This window comes from Pseudophryne corroboree, chromosome 7 (genome assembly GCF_028390025.1).
Source record: "Pseudophryne corroboree isolate aPseCor3 chromosome 7, aPseCor3.hap2, whole genome shotgun sequence".
In the NCBI taxonomy this organism is placed as follows: domain Eukaryota; kingdom Metazoa; phylum Chordata; class Amphibia; order Anura; family Myobatrachidae; genus Pseudophryne; species Pseudophryne corroboree.
Window position 1 is genome coordinate 438517336 of NC_086450.1, and position 23563 is coordinate 438540898.

The window sequence follows — 23563 nt, forward strand, 5'->3', positions numbered from 1 at the left end:
GATTCAGGACTGGTTCCTCCTAACCACGGATGCAAGTCTCCGGGGCTGGGGCGCAGTCACTCAAGGGAAAACCTTCCAAGGAAGATGGTCAAGTCTGGAATCCAGTCTTCCAATAAACATTCTGGAACTAAGCTGTGTACAATGGTCTTCTTCAGGTGGCTCAGCTGCGAGATCAAGCCATTCAAGTGCAGTCGGACAATGTAACGACGGTGGCCTACATAAACCGACAGGGTGGAACAAAGAGCAGGGCTGCAATGTCAGAGGTAACAAGAATCATCCTCTGGGCAGATAAACATGCATTGATGCTGTCCACAATCTTCATTCCGGGTGTAGACAACTGGGAAGCAGATTCCACAGCAGACACGATCTTCATCCAGGAGAGTGGGGCCTCCATCCAGAGGTGTTCATGGAGGTGACAGATCTTTGGGGGGTTCCTCAAATAGACATGATGGCCTCCCACCTCAACAAGAAGCTTCAGAGGTATTGTTCCAGGTCAAGAGACCTGCAAGCAGTGGCGGTGGATGCCCTGGTAAAACCGTGGGTGTTCCAGTCCGTGTATGTGTTTCCTCCACTTCCACTAATCCCAAGGGTTCTAAAGCTCACAAGGATAACAAGAGTTCAGACAATCCTCATTGCCCCGGACTGGCCAAAAAGGGCTTGGTACGCAGATCTTCTGGATCTACTTCTGGAAGATCTGAGGCCTCTTCCTCTTCCGGAGGACCTGTTACAACAGGGGCTGTTCACTTATCAAGACTTACCGTGGCTACATTTGATGGCATGGAGGTTGAACAATCTCTCGCTGGATCAGGTTCTCTATCCAGCATACATGTTCTACTGCAGGACTGACCTGTCCAAAATCTGTTAAGGCCCACTCTACTCGTAAGGTAGGTTCTTCCTGGGCAGCTGGCCAGGGTGTCTCAGCTTTACAGCTTTGCCGAGTGGCTACTTGGTCTGGGTCAAACACGTTTGCTAAGTTCTACAAGTTTGATACTTTGGCCTCTGAGGACCTTAAGTTTGGTCAATCAATTCTGCAGGAGCCTCTGCGCTCTCCCTCCCATTCTGGGAGCTTTGGTACATCCCCATGGTACTAATGTGGACCCCAACATCCTCTAGGACGTAAGAGAAAATAGGATTTTAATTACCTACCAGTAAAGCCTTTTCTCATAGTCCGTAGAGGATGTTGGGCGCCCGCCCAGCGCTTTGTTATCCTGCAGTGGTTACTTGGTTCAGTACTGCTTTGTTCTTTGTTAAGTACTGTGTTATGACTTGATTCAGTCATGTTATTCAGTTTCAAGCTTGTTAGCTTGGTTTGCCTTGTTTGTGTGAGCTGGTGTGAATCTCGCCACTGTGTAAAATCCTTCTCTCAAAGTTGTCCATCTCCTCGGGCACAGTTTCTAGACTGAGTCTGGTAGGAGGGGCATAGAGGGAGGAGCCAGCCCACACTATTAAACTCTTAAAGTGCCAGTGGCTCCTAGTGGACCCATCTATACCCCATGGTACTAATGTGGACCCTAGCATCCTCTATGGACTATGAGAAAAGGATTTACTGGTAGGCAATTAAAATCCTATTTTTACCAGTTTTTGCTGTCTAAATCAGGGGTGGGGAACATCCGGCCCACGGGCCGTATAAGGCCCGCAAAGCTGTTTGCTCCGGCCCAACCGCTTGTGTCAGTGAGACACACCGCCACTCAGTCTGGCAGCAGCATGTCTCAGCTGTCAGGACAGGGAGGAGAGTGCGGCTCTGTAGGGTGGTGGCGGCGGCGTGTAGGACTTCAAACCAGCCGCCGGTTCATGAGCCAATCAGAGCTCGCGGACCGGCAGCCAATCAGGAGCCACTGCTGCCGGTCTGCGAGCTCTGATTGGCCCATGAACCGGTGGCTGGTTTGAAGACCTACACGCCGCTGCTGCCCGACATAGCCATGCTCTCCTACCTGCCCTGTCCCCCTGACACCCGCCTATGGAGCAGCAACAGCAGCAGCAGCAGCAGCAGTAAGCAGCACAGTGGGGTGGGGGTGGGGCACTGTGGGTGTATTGGTATACCTGGCACTGTGGGGGTATTTGTGGATTTGGCACTGTGGGGGCATTTGTATACCTGGCACTGTGGGGGCATTTGTGGATTTGGCACTGTGGGGGCATTTGTATACCTGGCACTGTGGGGGCATTTGTATATATGACACTGTGAGGACATTTGTATACCTGGCACTGTGGGGGCAATTGTGGGTCTGGCACTGTGGGGGCAATTGCGGATCTGGCACTGTGGGGGCATTTGTGGATCTGGCACTGCACTATTGGGGGCATATGTGTATCACCTCCCTTTTTAATTGGCCACACCCATTTTTTAGCCCCGGGCGCACGCACACAGTACCTGTACGGGGCAGACCTACTGGGGGCAGGGTCATTTTTTAAGTTGAGAATTTTTGCATGGCCCTTGAAGGATTTTATAAATATCCAAATGGCCCTTGGTAGTAAAAAGGTTCCCCACCCCTGGTCTAAATGATACTTTGTCTAGAATGATAGCAAAATAGAGAAAATAAAAGAATTATTAAAGCTCTAACTTGATTGTGACATGTATAATGTATTTAAAATGTGTTTTACACTGATGCGGTAAATAGTGACATTATAGCTCTAACTTGATTGTGACATAATGGTACATATGTGTATTTTTAAGTTTAATGTCCAATGTATTTTGTATTTAAAACGGCGTGTTTTGGAAATACATAGATTTTTACCAGTTTGAGCTGTCTAAATGGGGCTTTGTCTAGAATGATCGCAAAATAGAGAAAATAAAATTATTATTATTATTATTATTATTATTATTATTATTATAGCTCTAACTTGACTGTGACGTGTTTAAGGCCTTGTAATTATTATTATTATTATTATTATTATCTGGGTTATTAGATAAATAAAATGTTTGTTTTACTGCATGAATTGTATGTATGGTTTAAAAAGTGTTTCACACTGAAGCGGTAATAGTGCCATCTAGCGGTGTGTTTTGGAAATGCATTTAAAAAAAAAAAAAAAAATAGAGAGAGAGAGAGAGACAAGGGTAGCGTCTGGCACTCTCACCAATGATCACAACTGTCCTGGGTGCCCTTCCAAAGGTAATAGTAGACACAGTGTAATGGATGGCACTGCAGGATTCAAAATAAAGAATTACAAGCAGGGAACCAGTGGTATAGCCAAGGCTATACCACTGGTTCCCTGCCTGTAATTCTTTATTTTGAATCCTGGAGTGCCATCCGTTACACTGTCTCTCTCTCTCTCTCTCTCTCTATTTATATAATTTGACGGTGATGTATTGTTTCATGTTATTTTTTTGAAGGTTTATGATATACAACGTCTCATATTTTACAAACGCTATATTTTAAAGATATTTTAGCTTATCTACATTTTAATCTATGCATAGTTTAAAAGAACACAGACATTAATCATATCTCATTTTCATTATTGGTTTAGCGACAGACAGTGCAAAACATTATCAACGAAGATAATGCCATGTACATTTCCGATTATGAAGATGAGATTTTACCAAGTTATCAAATGAATTATGGCAAGCTAAGCCTATAAAAATCATTGACACGGTTTTATTTATTTTTAAAAAGTTTAAATAGTACGAACATAACAATAATCTACAAGTTGTTAATTTTTATTTATTTTTAAAAGTTTAAACAGTACGAACATATAGCAATGATCTACAAGTTGTTGATTTTGAATTTTAAAAGTTTAAATAGTATGAGCATACAAGGGGGCTACAAAGTTGTTAATTAATTTATTAAATATGTTATTTCGCACAATTATACAACGACATATGCTGCAAACAAAGAGAATTGTTCTGATGTTGGAGGACATCCGTTTGGTTTGGATTACGACATCATTCCAGATTTCACTACGTTGTTGGAATTACCTGCCGCCTGTGAGGAACATGAAACAGCCAAAAATGTTTTATATTTTAAAAGAAATTTAAACAATGTTAAACGCATGTAATATTGTGAGGATTTGGTGACACCTGTACACACTTTATGTTCTCAATAATGCATCTCTTTTTCATGTTATTCTAATTTTATACTGTATGTAATAATTTATTTTTTATTTTTTCACCGGCTAAAGATTCCACAATAATGGATAACGCGACAGCAGACAGCATTCTGTGGGATGTGCTGAATATAACAACGCCAAAAATATTTGATGCCACGGCAATTTGTTACGACACCGCTATACAGACTGGCAACGCGTCTGATGAGCGATCAATTTGAAAAATTGCGAAAAGAAAAAAGAAAGCTCAAACATTCGAATTTAAAGAAGGTGTGTAATCAAGCGATGTTATACGGCATATTGTTATACAGTAACGTAAATGCTGTTTTTCGTGCCGCTTCATTTAAAATTAATTTATAATATATGTATTACAGATGACGCTGTAGCATGATGATATGATCCAACGATAGCCGGGAGGGGGGGCAATCATGCAGATGCACAAATGCCTTGGCCTAGCACAAGTGGGAAAACAACCGTCGCTGAAACGGAGAACCAGCAATTCACAATGCCGTCGTTCAGACATAACCACCTAAGGGAGAAAGCTAGCCCGTTGGTTATGGGGATGCATTACGGTGGCATCAACCCAAACAAACGCAGACCGACTCAACCAAGAACGAACGAAAAAGGTTACAATTCAGCATTTTCTGATCTTAAAAGAAAATTGGCGTATTCCGAAGATGATACGCCTCAACGGAGAAGGAATGCATTACAAACTGTATCAAGCATAAGTTACGAGGGCGATGTAACTGCAAAACACATGTCATTTGACATTGCAGACCGGGACGTTGTTGATAATACAAACACTGTAAAGGTTAAGAGAGCATCATGCCTCTCAAGAAGGAAAGTTAAGAAGTTGTCACAACCCATTGTAATCATAATTCCAGATACACAGGGTTGCTTTCAAACAGAAACATGACACATAGCTGGTAATGATAAGTTCTCAAATATTGAGGACATAAATGTGCAAGAGTTATTTTACCCCCTGTGTAGCGACAATGACACAAGAACAGCAGAATAGTTCTGATAAAATGTTATCAGCGGTTGCAGGAATTCCTGATAATACTACAGCGGTTGATTGTGTAACATCAACGCCCAATATTTTTACCATGGGCGACGGTGCACACATATTGCCCGAAGTGGTTGCCCCGGCACACATGGTATCATCCGACAACACAATGGCCCTCATTCCGAGTTGATCGCTAGCTGCTTTTGGTCGCAGCGCAGTGATTAGGTGAAAAAGCGGCATTTCTGCGCATGCATACGGGCCGCAGTACGCACGCGCGAAGTACTTTCACACAAAACTATGCAGTTTTACAGAAGGTTGAGCGACGCTTTTCAGTCGCTGTGTTGATCGGTGAGTGATTGACAGGAAGTGGGTGTTTCTGGGTGGTAACTGGCCGTTTTCAGGGAGTGTGCGTTTTGCAGGCGTGACAGATAAAAACGCAGGCATGCCTGGGGAAAATGGGGAGTGGCTGGCCAAACGCAGGGTGTGTTTGTGACATGAAAGCAGGAACTAAACTGACTGAGGTGATCGCAAGGTAGGAGTAAGTTTCGAGCTGCTCAGAAACTGCATGAAAAATTTTACGAGCTGTTCTGCTAACCTTTCGTTCGCGCTTCTGCTAAGCTAAGATACACTCCCAGAGGGCGGCAGCCTAGCATGTGCACTGCTGCTAAAAGCAGCTAGCGAGTGATCAACTCGGAATGAGGGCCATTGCCCGATGTGGTTGCCCCAGCGCACATTGTATAACCCGACATAGTTGATGGGAGTCAAATTACAGAACAAGTAGGTCAAGAAGCTGAAATACAATTTTATTCGATGATGGGTAAGATACAGGAAGATGTTGAGAACATGGGTGTAAATGCCGGATATTTGTTAAAACACATTAAAGGTTTGAGTCACAGTGCTAAATGTAAACAAGACATTTTTAAAGAAGTTGTTGAGACGTATATGAATGTCATGTCAAAATACATAGATCGGTCATTTAAGACAACTGCATTTATTAAAGCCAACATACATCATTTTGCAGAAATAATTGAAACCGATCTGTGACTAGTCATGTTAGGCTATGGTTTGAAACATGTTTTAAATTTAAAATGCCTGCATACCCCCCCACAAATTAAACCCTGTGTATTATACAAAATCTCACAGTTATTCCAACGTGCAAAGGTGAAACAGGCTGTAACCACATTACCCAGATTGACGCGGAAGGTGCGGAACAGAGTGCGAGGATTGTAAACTTAGAGCATTCACCATCCCGGGAACAGGGGGTAGGTGGGGAACATTGTGCAAGGATTGTAGACTTAGAGCATTTCGCCATCTCTTGCACTACCGGTTGATGAACCACAGTCTGACAATATTGAATGCGCTGCAACCCCCTTACATAACGATGCACACAGGGTTGAGTCACCCGGTAATGATGAAGGTTGGCAACATGTGTGCTTAGAATCGATTAACAGTTATGAGCGACAACGACCAAATTTCAGAGCCGTGGAGTACTACAACCATTTTCTCTATCGTCCTAGTGGATGCTGGGGTTCCTGAAAGGACCATGGGGAATAGCGGCTCCGCAGGAGACAGGGCACAAAAAGTAAAGCTTTAGGATCAGGTGGTGTGCACTGGCTCCTCCCCCTATGACCCTCCTCCAAGCCTCAGTTAGATTTTTGTGCCCGGCCGAGAAGGGTGCAATCTAGGTGGCTCTCCTAAAGAGCTGCTTAGAAAAGTTTAGCTTAGGTTTTTTATTTTACAGTGAGTCCTGCTGGCAACAGGATCACTGCAACGAGGGACTTAGGGGAGAAGAAGTGAACTCACCTGCGTGCAGGATGGATTGGCTTCTTTGGCTACTGGACATTAGCTCCAGAGGGACGATCACAGGTACAGCCTGGATGGTCACCGGAGCCTCGCCGCCGGCCCCCTTGCAGATGCTGAAAAGAGAAGAAGGTCCAGAATCGGCGGCAGAAGACTCCTCAGTCTTCTTAAGGTAGCGCACAGCACTGCAGCTGTGCGCCATTGCTCTCAGCACACTTCACACGGCAGTCACTGAGGGTGCAGGGCGCTGGGAGGGGGGCGCCCTGGGAGGCAATGTAAACCTATTTTTTGGCAAAAAATACCTCACATATAGCCTCCGGGGGCTATATGGAGATATTTAACCCCTGCCAGAATCCGTTGAAGAGCGGGAGACGAGCCCGCCGAAAAAGGGGCGGGGCCTATCTCCTCAGCACACAGCGCCATTTTCCCTCACAGAAAGGCTGGAGGGAAGGCTCCCAGGCTCTCCCCTGCACTGCACTACAGAAACAGGGTTAAAACAGAGAGGGGGGGCACTAATTTGGCGTTAGAAATATATAAAAAGATGCTATAAGGGAAAACACTTATATAAGGTTGTCCCTATATAATTATAGCGTTTTTTGGTGTGTGCTGGCAAACTCTCCCTCTGTCTCTCCAAAGGGCTAGTGGGTCCTGTCCTCTATCAGAGCATTCCCTGTGTGTGTGCTGTGTGTCGGTACGTGTGTGTCGACATGTATGAGGACGATGTTGGTGAGGAGGCGGAGCAATTGCCTGTAATGGTGATGTCACTCTCTAGGGAGTCGACACCGGAATGGATGGCTTATTTAGGGAATTACGTGATAATGTCAACACGCTGCAAGGTCGGTTGACGACATGAGACGGCCGACAAACAATTAGTACCGGTCCAGACGTCTCAAAAACACCGTCAGGGGTTTTAAAACGCCCGTTTACCTTAGTCGGTCGACACAGACACAGACACGGACACTGAATCCAGTGTCGACGGTGAATAAACAAACATATTCCTTATTAGGGCCACACGTTAAGGGCAATGAAGGAGGTGTTACATATTTCTGATACTACAAGTACCAAAAAAGAGGGTATTATGTGGGATGTGAAAAAACTACCTGTAGTTTTTCCTGAATCAGATAAATTAAATGAAGTGTGTGATGATGCGTGGGTTCCCCCCGATAGAAAATTATTGGCGGTATACCCTTTCCCGCCAGAAGTTAGGGCGCGTTGGGAAACACCCCTTAGGGTGGATAAGGCGCTCACACGCTTATCAAAACAAGTGGCGGTACCGTCTATAGATAGGGCCGTCCTCAAGGAGCCAGCTGACAGGAGGCTGGAAAATATCATATAAAAGTATATACACACATACTGGTGTTATACTGCGACCAGCGATCGCCTCAGCCTGGATGTGCAGAGCTGGGGTGGCTTGGTCGGATTCCCTGACTAAAAATATTGATACCCTTGACAGGGACAGTATTTTATTGACTATAGAGCATTTAAAGGATGCATTTCTATATATGCGAGATGCACAGAGGGATATTTGCACTCTGGCATCAAGAGTAAGTGCGATGTCCATATCTGCCAGAAGATGTTTATGGACACGACAGTGGTCAGGTGATGCAGATTCCAAACGGCACAAAGGTGTATTGCCGTATAAAGGAAGAGGAGTTATTTGGGGTCGGTCCATCGGACCTGGTGGCCACGGCAACTGCTGGAAAATCCACCGTTTTTACCCTAAGTCACATCTCTGCAGAAAAAGACACCGTCTTTTCAGCCTCAGTCCTTTCGTCCCTATAAGAGTCATATTTGCCCAGGGATAGAGGAAAGGGAAGAAGACTGCAGCAGGCAGCCCATTCCCAGGAACAGAAGCCTTCCACCGCTTCTGCCAAGCTCTCAGCATGACGCTGGGACCGTACAGGACCCCTGGATCCTACAAGTAGTATCCCAGGGGTACAGATTGGAATGTCGAAACGTTTCCCCCTCGCAGGCTCCTGAAGTCTGCTTTACCAAGGTATCCCTCCGACAAGGAGGCAGTATGGGAAAAAATTCACAAGCTGTATTCCCAGCAGGTGATAATCAAATTACCCCTCCTACAACAAGGAAAGGGGTATTATTCCACACTATATTGTGGTACTGAAGCCAGAAGGCTAGGTGAGACCTATTCTAAATCTAAAAAAATTTGAACACTTACAAAGGTTCAAATCAAGATGGAGTCACTCAGAGCAGTGATAACGAACCAGGAAGAAGGGGACTATATAGTGTCCCGGGACATCAGGGATGCTTACCTCCATGTCCCAAATTTGCCCTTCTCACTAAGGGTACCTCAGGTTCGTGGTATAGAACTGTCACTGTCAGTTTCAGACGCTGCCGTTTGGATTGTCCACGGCACCCCGGGTCTTTACCAAGGTAATGGCCGAAATGATGATTCTTCTTCGAAGAAAAGGCGTCTTAATTACCCCTTACTTGGACGATCTCCTGATAAGGGCAAAGTCCAGGGAACAGTTGGAGGTCGGAGTAGCACTATCTCGGATACTGCTACAACAGCACGGATGGATTCTAAATATTCCAAAATCGCAGCTGATCCTGACGACACGTCTGCTGTGCCTAGGGATGATTCTGGACACAGTCCAGAAAAAGGTGTTTCTCCCGGAAGAGAAAGCCAGGGAGTTATCCGAGCTAGTCAAGAACCTCCTAAAACCAGGAAAAGTGTCAGTGCATCATTGCACAAGGGTCCTGGTAAAAATGGTGGCTTCCTACGAAGCAATTCCATTCGGCAGATTTCACGCAAGAACTTTTCAGTGGGATCTGCTGGACAAATGGTCCGGATCGCATCTTCAGATGCATCAGCGGATAACCCTATATCCAAGGACAAGGGTGTCTCTCCTGTGGTGGTTACAGAGTGCTCATCTTCTAGAGGGCCGCAGATTCGGCATTCAGGATTGGATGCTGGTGACCACGGAGGCCAGCCCGAGAGGCTGGGGAGCAGTCACACAAGGAAAAAATTTCCAGGGAGTGTGATCAAGTCTGGAGACTTTTCTCCACATAAATATATTGGAGCTAAGGGTAAATTTATAATGCTCTAAGCTTAGCAAGACCTCTGCTTCAAGGTCAGCCGGTATTGATCCAGTGGGAAAAACATCACGGCAGTCGCCCACGTAAACAGACAGGGCGGCACAAGAAGCAGGAGGGCAATGGCAAAAACTGCAAGGACTTTTCGCTGGGCGGAAAATCATGTGATAGCACTGTCAGCAGTGTTTCATTCCGGGAGTGGAAACTGGGAAGCAGACTTCCTCAGCAGGCACGACCTCCACCCGGGAGAGTGGAAACTTCATCGGGAAGTTTTTCCACATGATTGTGAACCGTTGGGAAATACCAAAGGTGGACATGATGGCGTCCCGTCTGAACAAAAAACGGGACAGGTATTGCGCCAGGTCAAGAGACTCTCAGGCAATAGCTGTGGACGTTCTGGTAACACCGTGGGTGTACCAGTCGGTGTATGTGTTCCCTCCTCTGCTTCTCATACCTAAGGTACTGAGAATTATAAGACGTAGAGGAGTAAGAACTATACTCATGGCTCCGGATTGGCCAAGAAGGACTTGGTACCCGGAACTTCAAGAGATGCTCACAGAGGACTTATGGCCTCTGCCGCTAAGAAGGGACTTGCTTCAGCAAGTACCATGTCTGTTCCAAGACTTACCGCAGCTGCGTTTGACGGCATGGCGGTGGAACGCCGGATCCTAAGGGAAAAAGGCATTCCGGAAGAGGTCATTCCTACCCTGGTCAAAGCCAGGAAGGAGGTGACCGCACAACATTATCACCACATGTGGCGAAAATATGTTGCGTGGTGTGTGAAGGGTTAAAACATGCTTTATGAACTCTTATGTGTTTGCAATGGATGCGTGCTGCCCTGTGTTAGATGCCTTTGTCTCTCATACAGATACCAGGCTTGTGTGGGTCTGGCATCCAAGGTCAGCTCTATACTAGATGAAACCTGCTTTTTCTACTTCTGTGTGTTACTAAAAGATCCTTTGTTAAGTTCCGTCTGATGCAACGTATATAACATCTGCCTAGCAACTGCTATATCCAATTATGTTATGTCAAGTATTAACCACCCCTACGTACCCCACTAGGGCACCACCCCTAAGCCAATGAGCCCTGTTACACTTATCAGTTACACCCTTATGTGTTCTCTTTTTATACCAATGTTAAACATTCAATAAAACAGTGTGAATTCTTACTGCTTGTGTTGTGCATGTACCTTGTGGCTAAGAGTTTACACTCCAGACGTCTAAGAGGCCATCACATCGAGGGTTAAGGTATAAGGGCAAATCCTTTCAGCTGGGGGCTACGTCCGCGATTCAGTGATCGTCCCTGAATGGTAAAAATAGAGAATTTATTGTCTGTCTTTGCCATACAGGATTGCGGTCATACACTGAAGCTGAATCCGTGTCAGTGTTCCGGGAACACGTGACAAGGTAATATTTAAGTCCGGGACTTAATATTACGAAGTTTTATGTAAAAGCATAAAACAGGTATCAGGGATACCATAGAATCTTTAATGTCTGGGACTTAAAGAATACGTCTGAGAAAGGACCCGGGGTCCAAGCGCAATTCTCCAAAGACGTCAGTATCTGGGATACTTAAAAAAAAAACATAGACCTGGGGTCTATACGTAACGTAGAGAATACCCCGATTTGATCGCCTATATATTCTTGTATGTTGTAGTGAGATAAGTTCTTATATTTGGTTCAGACGGCTGGTAAGTTTTCGTCTGCCAGATATCTATGCTCAAACACTTTTCTTGCTTCCTGTCTAAAACGCTGTATTTTTCTGACATCTTGTACGAAGGTAAGCGTACCCGTCAAAAGATTTCATGTTCTCATTATACAGATAATATTGTGATATTGTCAATGACTAATTAACTGGTTAGCTGATGCATGTATAGTAGAGTTGTAAATTTTAGATATTTTCCTTTAAAGTTGTACTGTTGATTTATATTACTGTCTGACAATGGGCTCTAGTCAGAGTAAAAAACTGCATATCCCCCGCCCCTCCCTGGTGAGACATGCAAGATGTATGTTGCCCGTAACTCTACCTCAGAGTATTATTTAGTTAACCCATGGGTGGATAATTTAGCGGGATGGACAGAGAAAGCAGGACAGGACCCATTCCTACGGGAAGGCAGTAATTACCTTTTCTATATGGAGATTTAAGAAAAAATGTCAGTTCCCAACAGCACAGAAGCGAGGCTGCAGAGAGATCCCTCTCGCCTCCCCCCTTTGCATTCCAATGTATCCTGCGCTCAGAGACACAAATCTCTTGGCAGCAGTAACCCTTTCACACTAGATGGGATTGCCTCCAGCTCCACTGCTGGAGGGTGCGTCCACTAGCTCTATCCCTAGCACCAATAACCCAGAGTTTAGATAATAGTAAAACACTGTCCCAAGCCCACTATTACCCTCGATGGCTGTATATCTTATTTGCGCAAAGCTTGCAAAGGACGCAGCTATACACATATGAAGGAAGTTTTTTTTGCCTGTGTTTTTTTGCCTGTCGCTGTAGCTTGTAAACAGAAACCTTCATAGTCTGTTACTGCGTTTTGAAAAAGGTTTAAGGACTGCTGGACAGATGACGCTGGCTTACCTTTGCTTAACTCAGAAAGCTTACTCACTTCCCCACTCACTCATAACTATCAGAACCCCAGACGCTTTGACAGACAGAACCAACCCCGCAGTCAGGGAAGATTCCAAAGACCCCGTGCACTGACGGGGCCCGGAGGAGGGTATCCCAGCCTTTATTCAACTCACCCGTCATAGTAAAGATTCACCTCTGCTGCCACTTATTATAAATGGAAGTAAAATTCCCTTTTTAGTGGACAGCGGTGCAACAACCAGTGTTTTGTGTTCTGACCTATGCAGTATCCCCTCTCACCAGAAAAGATAGAAGGTCTCCGCCCCGTGATACAGCAATTCTTACAACAGGGTATTCTCAGACATATTGTATCACCATACTGTACTCCTGTGAACCCTGTTGCCAAAGCTGATGGTAGTATAAGATTTGTACAGAATCTCAGAGCAATCAATCAGCTAATTGTCCCAATTGCACCAATTGTTCCAGATGTAAACTCACTCATTTCTGCAATCCCTGCAGATGCTGCGTTCTCTGTAATTGATTTGAAGAATGCCTTTTTTTTCAGCATACCTGTAGATTCACAGACACAATTACTTTTGCCTTTTCTTTTGAGGGTAAACAACTTACCTGGTGCAGATTATTGACGCACCTGTTGTCTCCAGGCCACATTGAGGCCCTGGCAACCTCACCATGGTTCAGTCCTGCTACAGTATGCAGATGATCTGCTGCTCTGTAGTAAAACTGAGGAGGCCTGCCGAGAGGATGGTGTTTCATTACTAAACTGGCTTTGTGAATGTGGACACAAGGTGTCCAAAATAAAAATGCAATGGTGTAAAAAGCATGTTGATTACTTAGGTTTTGTGCTCACTCAGGGAGAGAGGAAAGTCAGTCCACAACGCATACAGTCTGTATTGGGCCTGGTCACCCCAACTACCCAGAGGGAACTACTGTCCTTCCTGGGTATGGTAAATTACTGCAGACAGTGGATATCTGATTGCTCTTATTGTGATAACATTTTGAGACAAGCCACACTGAAGGACAAACCTAAAACTGTACAATGGTCACAAGAAATGTTAACTGCATATGAAAGTTTAAAATGTATGTTGATGAAAAGTCCGGCACTTGGCCTCCCCAATTATGTACTACCTTTCCATCTATATGCAAGGGACAATTGTAAAACCATGGCGGGGGTGCTCACACAGTTTCATGGAGGGAAGTTGCGCCCCGTGGCATTTTTTTCCCAAAGTCATGCCAGTGTCTGTGCAAGGTGTGCCTGCCTGCCTCAGGGCTTTGGCAGCCTGTGCAATGGTTGCAGAAATGGCCACTACCCTCACTTTAGGCCACATCACAGTACTCCACACCACACATGATGTCCTGGCAATACTTAAAGGCTTACACACAGCACATGTCAGCACAACGCCTTAGTGGATATGAAGTACTCCTTTTGAGTAACCCTACCCTTACCATCAAGTACACTGCTAGTTCTTCTGGCCCTGCACCCATTCTCAATACCCTTTTAGGCTTGAAAGGTCCCGAGGATGAACCACCCGACCTACATGACTGTGCTGCTTCTATTGAAGCTGAAACTTCTCCCAGACTTGACATGTCTCCCGTTCCCATACCAGGCGCAGACATAGTTTTTGTTGACGGCTCCTGTAGTAGGCCCAATGACAGTGCATACCAGGCTGGCTATGCCATTGTCACCCTCCCTGACACTGTGTTGGAAACCCTGCCAATACCTTATCAGTCCGCGCAAGCTGCAGAACTCATTGCACTCACTAGAGCATGTCCCTCCCTTTACAACGTCCATCTGCTCACTCAACTTCAAGCTGCTGCGACTAATACTGATCTCTCCGACTGGACTTACCCAATTCTGCAGAAAAAATCCTAAATCAGGATTAATCTGCAAAGAGGGGAAACCCTGTATACCCCAGTCCAGTGCCCCTTTGCTCGTTGCCCAGTGCCGTGGTGTTGGTCACCGTGGTGAAGCCACAACACTCCTCCTACTAACCAATGATTTTTATGTTACTAATGCCAAATCACTTGTGGACCAGTATGTTAGCAGATGCATCACTTGCCTCAGGAACAACCCTAATAAAGCTAAACACCAGCATCTTGAATACCCCACAGAAAACTCTAGGTTACTCACCCTTTGAAATACTAATGGGTAGACCCTTTTCCTACACCCTGGGCTAAGAAACCACTAGTAATACAGGAAGGAGATCTAGAACTCATCAGAGAAGAGTATGTCAGGTCCCTGATAACAAAACTGAATGAAATTGAACATGAGGTTGTTTGTAAAAACCCTTTTGAATCCACAGGAACCTACACACCCCTTTAAAGTCGGAGACAGAGTCGTGGTGAAGGTGCTCCCCAGGAACAAGAGCCCAGGAGACTTCACCTATGGTCCAGAGACAGAGGTCGTAGCAGTTACCCGGACAGCAGTCCTGACAGAGGAAAATCCTGCCTGGATCCATGCATCCCGAGTAAAAAAGGTTCCTAGACCAGACCTAGAGAGGGAAGCAAGTGATTCCAGTGAGGTACGAACCGGGGCAGACAGCCCTGACCTCCCACCTAGCGAAGAAAGAAGAACAGAAGAAGATGAGGAACCTGTCCCCTATCTCTATCCTGGGGACTATCTCGATAGCCCTACTGGCCCTCATTCACCTCACAATATGTGAAGTCGACATCACACAAACAAATGGGATCCCCACCTTGTGGTACAATTCCTCCAACACACACGTAGCCACATATATCCTTGATTATTTCATGTTCCCTAAACTTGCTGACAACAAACATTTCATACAGCAGAAAAGGAAATCAGGAATGTCTGAGACAGTATATATTTGTGTTACTGACGAATGGTACTATGACATTAGATATTATGGATCTAATTGTAATTCCTGGGAAGCTGTGGGGTGGAATACAGGAACAGATTGGGGATATCGCCCATCAGCTGCCAGAAACAGATATGGTCAACATCTGAACTTACTTCAAAGATTGTCCATTAATTTTTGGTTAGAATGGATGAAGTATAGTGCTAACAAACACAATAAAAGCAACTGTTATGTCTGTGGCAAATCTAGGCCCCACCTAGGTACAGTGCCCCTTAATATACCCCTAGAACAAGAAAATTGTTTTTTTTTCAGCCTTTTTAATGATCACCGATGACCCCACTCCTCCCTCTAATACTCCTGTTAATCGAAAGAAAAGAGCACTCCCAGGAGGTAGCTTTGACCCCCACGTATACATTGATGCTATAGGGGTCCCAAGAGGTGTTCCAAATGAGTTCAAAGCTAGAGATGAGGTGGCTGCGGGTTTTGAGTCATTGTTCCCTATAGTAACTGTAAATAAAAACGTAGCCTGGATTAATTATATATATTATAATCAACAAAGATTTGTTAATGATACCAAAGATGCTCTTAAAGGTATAGCTGAACAGCTAGAAGCCACTTCCCAAATGACATTCCAAAATAGAATGGCCCTTGACATGATCCTAGCAGAAAAAGGCGGTACATGTGTTTACATTAGTAAGGTGGAAGGCTGTTGTACATATATTCCTGACAACACTGGTCCCAATGGTAAGGTTACTTTAGCCATAAACAAGTTAGAAACCTTATCCATAGAACTTAAAAAAATTCAGGTATTGATAACCCATGGAGCCAATATTTTGGGTGGTTTGAAAATTGGAAACAGGCTCTTGTGCAAATAAGCATATTTATACTCATAACTTTAATTCTTTTAGGCATTATAGTTTATTGTATAATTCCCTGTGGAAAGAAACTTACCTCCAAAGGCATTGATAAGGCCCTGATGTATTATGACATAACCACCAGTCCTGTCACCTCCTCTGATAGTGAGGGACCCGACGATTATGTCCAATATCTCAAGAACTGGAGAAACAAGAAAGGAGCCTCACTCAAGAATCATGTCATATAATAATCATGATTCTAAGAGGGGATTGAAGGGTTAAAACATGCTTTATGAACTCTTATGTGTTTGCAATGGATGCGTGCTGCCCTGTGTTAGATGCCTTTGTCTCTCATACAGATACCAGGCTTGTGTGGGTCTGGCATCCAAGGTCAGCTCTATACTAGATGAAACCTGCTTTTTCTACTTCTGTGTGTTACTAAAAGATCCTTTGTTAAGTTCCGTCTGATGCAACGTATATAACATCTGCCTAGCAACTGCTATATCCAATTATGTTATGTCAAGTATTAACCACCCCTACGTACCCCACTAGGGCACCACCCCTAAGCCAATGAGCCCTGTTACACTTATCAGTTACACTCTTATGTGTTCTCTTTTTATACCAATGTTAAACATTCAATAAAACAGTGTGAATTCTTACTGCTTGTGTTGTGCATGTACCTTGTGGCTAAGAGTTTACACTCCAGACGTCTAAGAGGCCATCACATCGAGGGTTAAGGTATAAGGGCAAATCCTTTCAGTGTGAGGCCAGGAAGGCCCCACGAAGAAATTTCAACTCGGTCGATTCCTGCATTTCCTGCAAACAGGAGTGTCTATGGGCCTCAAATTGGGGCCCATTAAGGTTCAAATTTCGGCCCTGTCGATTTTCTTCCAGAAAGAATTGGCTTCAGTTCCTGAAGTCCAGAAGTTTGTCAAGGGAGTATTGCATATACAACCCCCTTTTGTGCCTCCAGTGGCACTGTGGGATCTCAACGTAGTTCTGGGATTCCTCAAATCACATTGGTTTAAAACCAGTCAAATCTGTGGATTTGAAGCATCTCACATGAAAAGTGACCATGCTCTTGGCCCTGGCCTGGGCCAGGCGAGTGTCAAATTGGTGGGTTTTTTTCTCAAAAAAGCCCATATCTGTTTGTCCATTCGGACAGGGCAGAGCTGCGGACTCGTCCCCAGTTCTCTCCCTAAGGTGGTGTCAGTGTTTCACCTGAACCAGCTTATTGTGGTGCCTTGCGCCTACTAGGGACTTGGAGGACTCCAAGTTGCTGGATGTTGTCAGGGCCCTGAAAGTATAGGTTCCAGGACGGCTGGAGTCAGGAAAACTGACTTGCTGTTATCCTGTATGCACCCAACAAACTGGGTGCTCTTGCTTCTAAGCAGACTATTGCTAGTTGGATGTGTAATACAATTCAGCTTGCACATTCTGTGGCAGGCCTGCCACAGCCAAAATATGTAAATGCCCATTCCACAAGGAAGGTGGGCTCATCTTGGGCGGCTGCCCGAGGGGTCTCGGCTTTACAACTTTGCCGAGCGGCTATTTAGTCAGGGGCAAACACGTTTGTAAAATCCTACAAATTTGATACCCTGGCTAAGGAGGACCTGGAGTTCTCTCATTCGGTGCTGCAGAGTCATCCGCACTCTCCCGCCCGTTTGGGAGCTTTGGTATAATCCCCATGGTCCTTTCAGGAACCCCAGCATCCACTAGGACGATAGAGAAAATAAGAATTTACTTACCGATAATTCTATTTCTCGGAGTCCGTAGTGGATGCTGGGCGCCCATCCCAAGTGCGGATTATCTGCATTACTTGTACATAGTTACAAAAATCGGGTTATTATTGTTGTGAGCCATCTTTTCAGAGGCTCCGCTGTTATCATACTGTTAACTGGGTTCAGATCACAGGTTGTACAGTGTGATTGGTGTGGCTGGTATGAGTCTTACCCGGGATTCAAAATCCTTCCTTATTGTGTACGCTCGTCCGGGCACAGTATCCTAACTGAGGCTTGGAGGAGGGTCATAGGGGGAGGAGCCAGTGCACACCACCTGATCCTAAAGCTTTACTTTTTGTGCCCTGTCTCCTGCGGAGCCGCTATTCCCCATGGTCCTTTCAGGAACCCCAGCATCCACTACGGACTCCGAGAAATAGAATTATCGGTAAGTAAATTCTTATTATTGGTTTGTTAATTTGGAAAGGGTTACATCATTTGTAGAGGGTGTTTGAGCCGTTCACACGACTATATGGGCCATGCTCGATGGCTTCCTGGCTGGCGTGTATCCTAATGACCAAGTGCAGATAAGATTGGAGGGCTGTGGTTTACACAACGCTATCTATTTGCATTGTAAGCCGCAAGAAACATTAGCGTGGCCATTTTTAAAAAATCAGATTACAAACACACTTCAAAGTAACGCTGAATTCGTATTATCCACAGGTTTAAGGTGTGTGATCAGTGTTTTTAAAAACAGGGCGGACGGAGCTTTGACAGACAGAGTCAAGACGCTTACCATACATCCTTATTTAAAAATGCAGACGTTATTTGTACGATTTTAAAAACATCGGTAATAACCTGTGTTTGGCTGCTAGCATCTGCAAACTTCTGGATAAAGGTAACAATGCCAATGACCATGTAATACAAGAGAGAGCGATCCAACTACATAAAGCTTTGAATCTACTGCTCGATAAAGCAGTCAGCTTTAGCAACATTGCATTTTTTGAAAATTACTTAAAAACTACAGTCAAGGTCCTAATTATAGTAATGGAGATTGGAGATTCTATTGTACAGACAGTCATTACAAAGACAACCTGTTTGTGCTAAATCACGATTGCCACTTTTATGGGATACTCGATATCAAAGCGTTTCTTGGTGCCCGAATTTATAGCAGCCATTGTCATAGCGCTTACCATCATAGAAATAATCAAGATTGTCTTTTCTTTTGTAAGGCTTGTCACAGATCAGATTGTATTGATGACTGGGCGTCCACGTTAAGGGGTTCGGTGTGTAGGGTAGGGTATTTTGTAATTCAAACGACTGTTTAGATCTACACAAATCTTTAGCTTTTTGATCACAAAATATCCTATCTTGGACATGTATATTGTGACAGGTGCTGTCTCTACCGGGTCGCACAGACCATAACTGCTGAGGCCTAAAGTGTCCCATCTGTAAGGTGAACGTTGATGGGTTTTCAAACCATTTGTGTTATATACAAACCATCAAGCTGGAAGAACACAAAAAGATATACATCTTTTATGATTTTGAGTGTATGCAGGAGATGGGGGTGCACATACTAAACTTCTGTTATGCTCTTACATTAATGGGTGAGAAAGACCGGGAGTTTAAGGGTGTTGCATGTATCGAAGATTTTGTAAAGATGTTCATGAAACCAAAATTTGCGCTTTACACATTCATAGCCCATAATGCCAGCCGGTATGATGTGTATTTTGTGATGCACCAGCTGATTAAGGAGAAATTAAAGATGCAATTATTATCTAGAGGCGGCAACATAATGTGCATCATGGTAAAAGATTTGAAAATAAGGTTTATCGACTCTTTAAATTTTTTACCTATGCGACTTAGCAGGTTACCAAAGGCAATGGGCTTTGACGGTACCAAAGGTTATTTCCCACATTTTTTTTTAACACCGCGAATAACCAAAATTACATTGGCGCTATGCCCTAAATAGAGTATTTTGGTCTACAATACATGATGGAAGAGGAAAAAGCTGATTTCACAAATTGGTTCAATAAGAATGAACACAAGCCATTTAACTTTCAAAAAGAACTCATCCGATATTGTAAAGATGATGTGAAAATATTACAAAAAGCTTGTGAGTCTTTCAGGTCAGCTGTTATAGCCATGGCAGAACAGGAGTTTCTAATAACTAAGGAAAAAAGAGATGTAGTGATTAAGCAGCATGTCGAGCCTTTTCAATTGACTATGTTGGCATCCATTTGCATAACTATGTACTGTTGTAAATTTTTACAGGAAAACACACTGGCCCTTGTACCGGGCGATAACTATCACAAGACTCAGAAGCGTTACAAAATGCCTGCCATACAGTGGTTAATGTACATAGAGCACAAAGAAGGTGTGAGTATAAGACACGTGTTAGGCACGGCGGTCTTCGGCCGTGCCCTGACTGAGCAGCGGTCACGGCCGCCGCGCCTCTCTCCTTCCCTGTCCCCCGCACGGCGCCTAGCAACGCCAGGACGCCGTGCGCACGATAGCCGCCGGGTCCCTGGCAACGCAGGACGCCGTGCGTGCAGGGCCGCCGGGTGCATAGCAACGGGGACGCCACAGGTGACCGCGTTCCCCGTTGCTAAGAATAGTTAATTAGGTTGCTCGTGCAGCAGGGCAGCTGCATGGCAACTAGTAATTAGGGTCTGGGGGATGGTCCTGCTGGCCCTCCTGTTATTGGCCAGCAGGGCCTTTTTATGTGAGCCAGCACACTGCAGCCCCGCCGCTGATAGCTTCTTGTATGCTGTTCCTGCCTTGCAGAACTCTGTTCCTGTCAGCCGTGTTTGGTGGATCTTGCTCCCTGCCCTTTGGTACTTTGGAGGTCCGAAGCCGGTCCTGGGAATCCTTCTAGTCCTTGCGAACCTGTTTGTCATCTGGGGTTCTCGCCCGGTTTCGTGAGTAGCGGCTTCTGCCGCGTGTTGCGGCCTATGCCGCTTAGTGTTTACTTTACTGTGAATTGGTGCATTTGCGGAGGTTTCCGCTTTCACTGTCCTCCCCGGAACTCGGCGGTGCCGTGTAGGGGAGTGGACAGTGGTTTCTTTGTAGTTCTTTTCCTTTGGCGGCGTGCCGCACATACGTTTAGTTTTTAGGTAGTTTATAGCCCCTAGCGTGGTTGTTTCAGTTAGAGGTCCCCTTGTTATTACCCTGTCTCAGTTCACGCCTTGTCTCTCTTTAAGACCTGAGGGGGCATCGGAGTTGGGCAGACCTAATCCGCCCTTCAAACGCGGCTGCCATGGGCCCAAGAAACCATAGTCGTTCAGGCGTGAATTGATAACACGGGTAAGACAACGGAGGTAGGGTGCTAGGGGCTATTTCCTTCCCATTTCCCAATCCCAGCATTCCGTCTTGGTGCTCAGGACTCACTACATAAGATCTCCCCTGTCCTGAGCATCAGGATCGTAACATTATCACCGGCCACAAAAAAAAGAAAAGGGGGTTTAATTTTTTCCGTTGTATTGGTGGGCCTAGAAATTCGGCCTCATGAATCCGGCAGGTTTAGGGCCAAACCCCAGTCAGCTTTTGGTTAACCAAATACAGGAATTAACTCAGATGGTTCAGGACCTTACTCTTCGGGTGAGATCGCAGGAAGATCTTTTGCGAGCCTCCCAGAGTATGGTTCCAGAACCAAAGATGCATTTACCTGACCGTTTTTCGGGTAACCGAAAAGATTTGTTTAATTTTAAGGAAGCTAGTAAGCTTTATTTTCGTTTAAGGCCCCGTTCCTCTGGTACTGAGTCTCAGCGGGTCGGGATTGTGATGTCTCTACTTCAGGGTGATCCACAGACCTGGGCGTTTGGGCTAAGAGCGGATGATGCTGCTTTGTTATCAGTAGACACCTTCTTTAAATCCTTAGGCCTCTTATATGACGACCCAGATAGAGAAGCATCAGCTGAGAGTCACCTACGTGCCCTTAAGCAAGGCAAAAATCCAGCAGAGGTGTATTGTACCGAATTTCGCCGTTGGTCGAACGACTGTGGCTGGAATGACCCGGCCCTGCGCAGTCAGTTTTGCCTCGGTCTGTCGGAAGTGATTAAAGACAGTCTCCTTCAGTACCCCGCTCCTGAGACTCTAGACAAACTCATGGAGCTCGCTATTAAAATTGATCGTCGTCTCCGAGAGCGGAGGGCTGAAAGAGGAACAACTTTTAGTCCTAATCCATGTGTATATACTTTTCCTGAGGATGTCGAGGAGCCCATGCAAATGGGTCTCTCCCAGCTGTCCCCAGAGGAAAGAACCAGAAGGTTAAGTTCTGGTCTTTGTTTGTATTGTGGTGGTAAGGGACATATCGCACGTAACTGCCCGAACAAGCCGGGAAACGCTCTGACCAAGTGAATTGTGAGGGGGTTCACTTGGGTCTGCAGTTAATCTCCTCTAATAATTCTCTATTAGTTCCGGTAAAGATTTCCTTTGGCAGCCTCAGTTCGTTGGTCTCGGCCTTCGTCGACAGTGGAGCTGCAGGAAATTTTATGGATTTAGCTTGGGCTAAGGCTTTAGGCGTTCCACTGATACCCTTAGATAGACGTATCACCATGCACGGCTTGGATGGGGGTCCGCTTTCCAATGGGGTTATTACTCACTGCACACCTCCAGTATTGCTGACAGTGGGGGCCTTACATTCAGAAGAAATAGAATTTTACCTTACACATTGTCCGGCAGTTCCAGTAGTTTTGGGTCACCCTTGGCTTGCCTTTCATAATCCCATCATAGATTGGCGGTCTGGGGAGATTTCCCAATGGGGTCCTTTTTGTGTTAAGGAGTGTATTTTCCATCCTGTCCGGGTTGCGGCACTTACCCCAGAACTTATTCCTCTGGAATATCAGGATTTTGCTGATGTGTACTCCAAGGGAAATGCGGACGTTCTGCCTCCCCATCGGTCCTATGACTGCGCTATAGATTTAGTTCCCGGGGCCACTTTACCTAAAGGGAGATTATATGCCCTCTCCGGTCCAGAAACCACGGCTATGGATAATTATATCCAGGAAAGCCTGAAAAAAGGCTTCATTAGGCCTTCGAAATCTCCTTTGAGTGCAGGATTCTTTTTTGTTGAGAAAAAAGATGGGTCGCTCAGACCATGTATTGATTTTCGGGCTCTGAATAAAATTTCTGTTAAAAACACCTACCCTTTGCCTTTGATTTCAGTACTTTTTGATCAGTTACGCTCTGCCGTTATCTTCTCAAAAATCGATCTTAGATGAGCTTACAATCTCATCCGAATAAGATCTGGGGATGAGTGGAAGACGGCTTTCAGCACACAGTCGGGTCATTATGAATACCTGGTGATTCCCTTTGGGCTGTCAAATGCTCCTGCGGTATTTCAAGACCTCATCAATGATGTTCTTCGTGACTTTCTTGGAAAGTTCGTTGTCGTTTATTTAGACGACATTTTGATTTATTCTGAGTCTATGGAACAACATATTACCCATGTGCGTCTGGTTCTTCAAAAACTACGGGAGAATCATTTATACGCAAAACTAGAGAAATGTGATTTTCACATCACGGAAGTGTCCTTCTTGGGGTATATTATTTCTCCCCAGGGATTTTTCATGGAACCGAAAAAACTCCAGGCCATCCTTAATTGGGCGCAACCCACAAATTTAAAAGCAATTCAGCGCTTTTTAGGGTTTGCAAACTATTATAGGCGGTTCATTCATACCTTTTCTGATTTGGTCG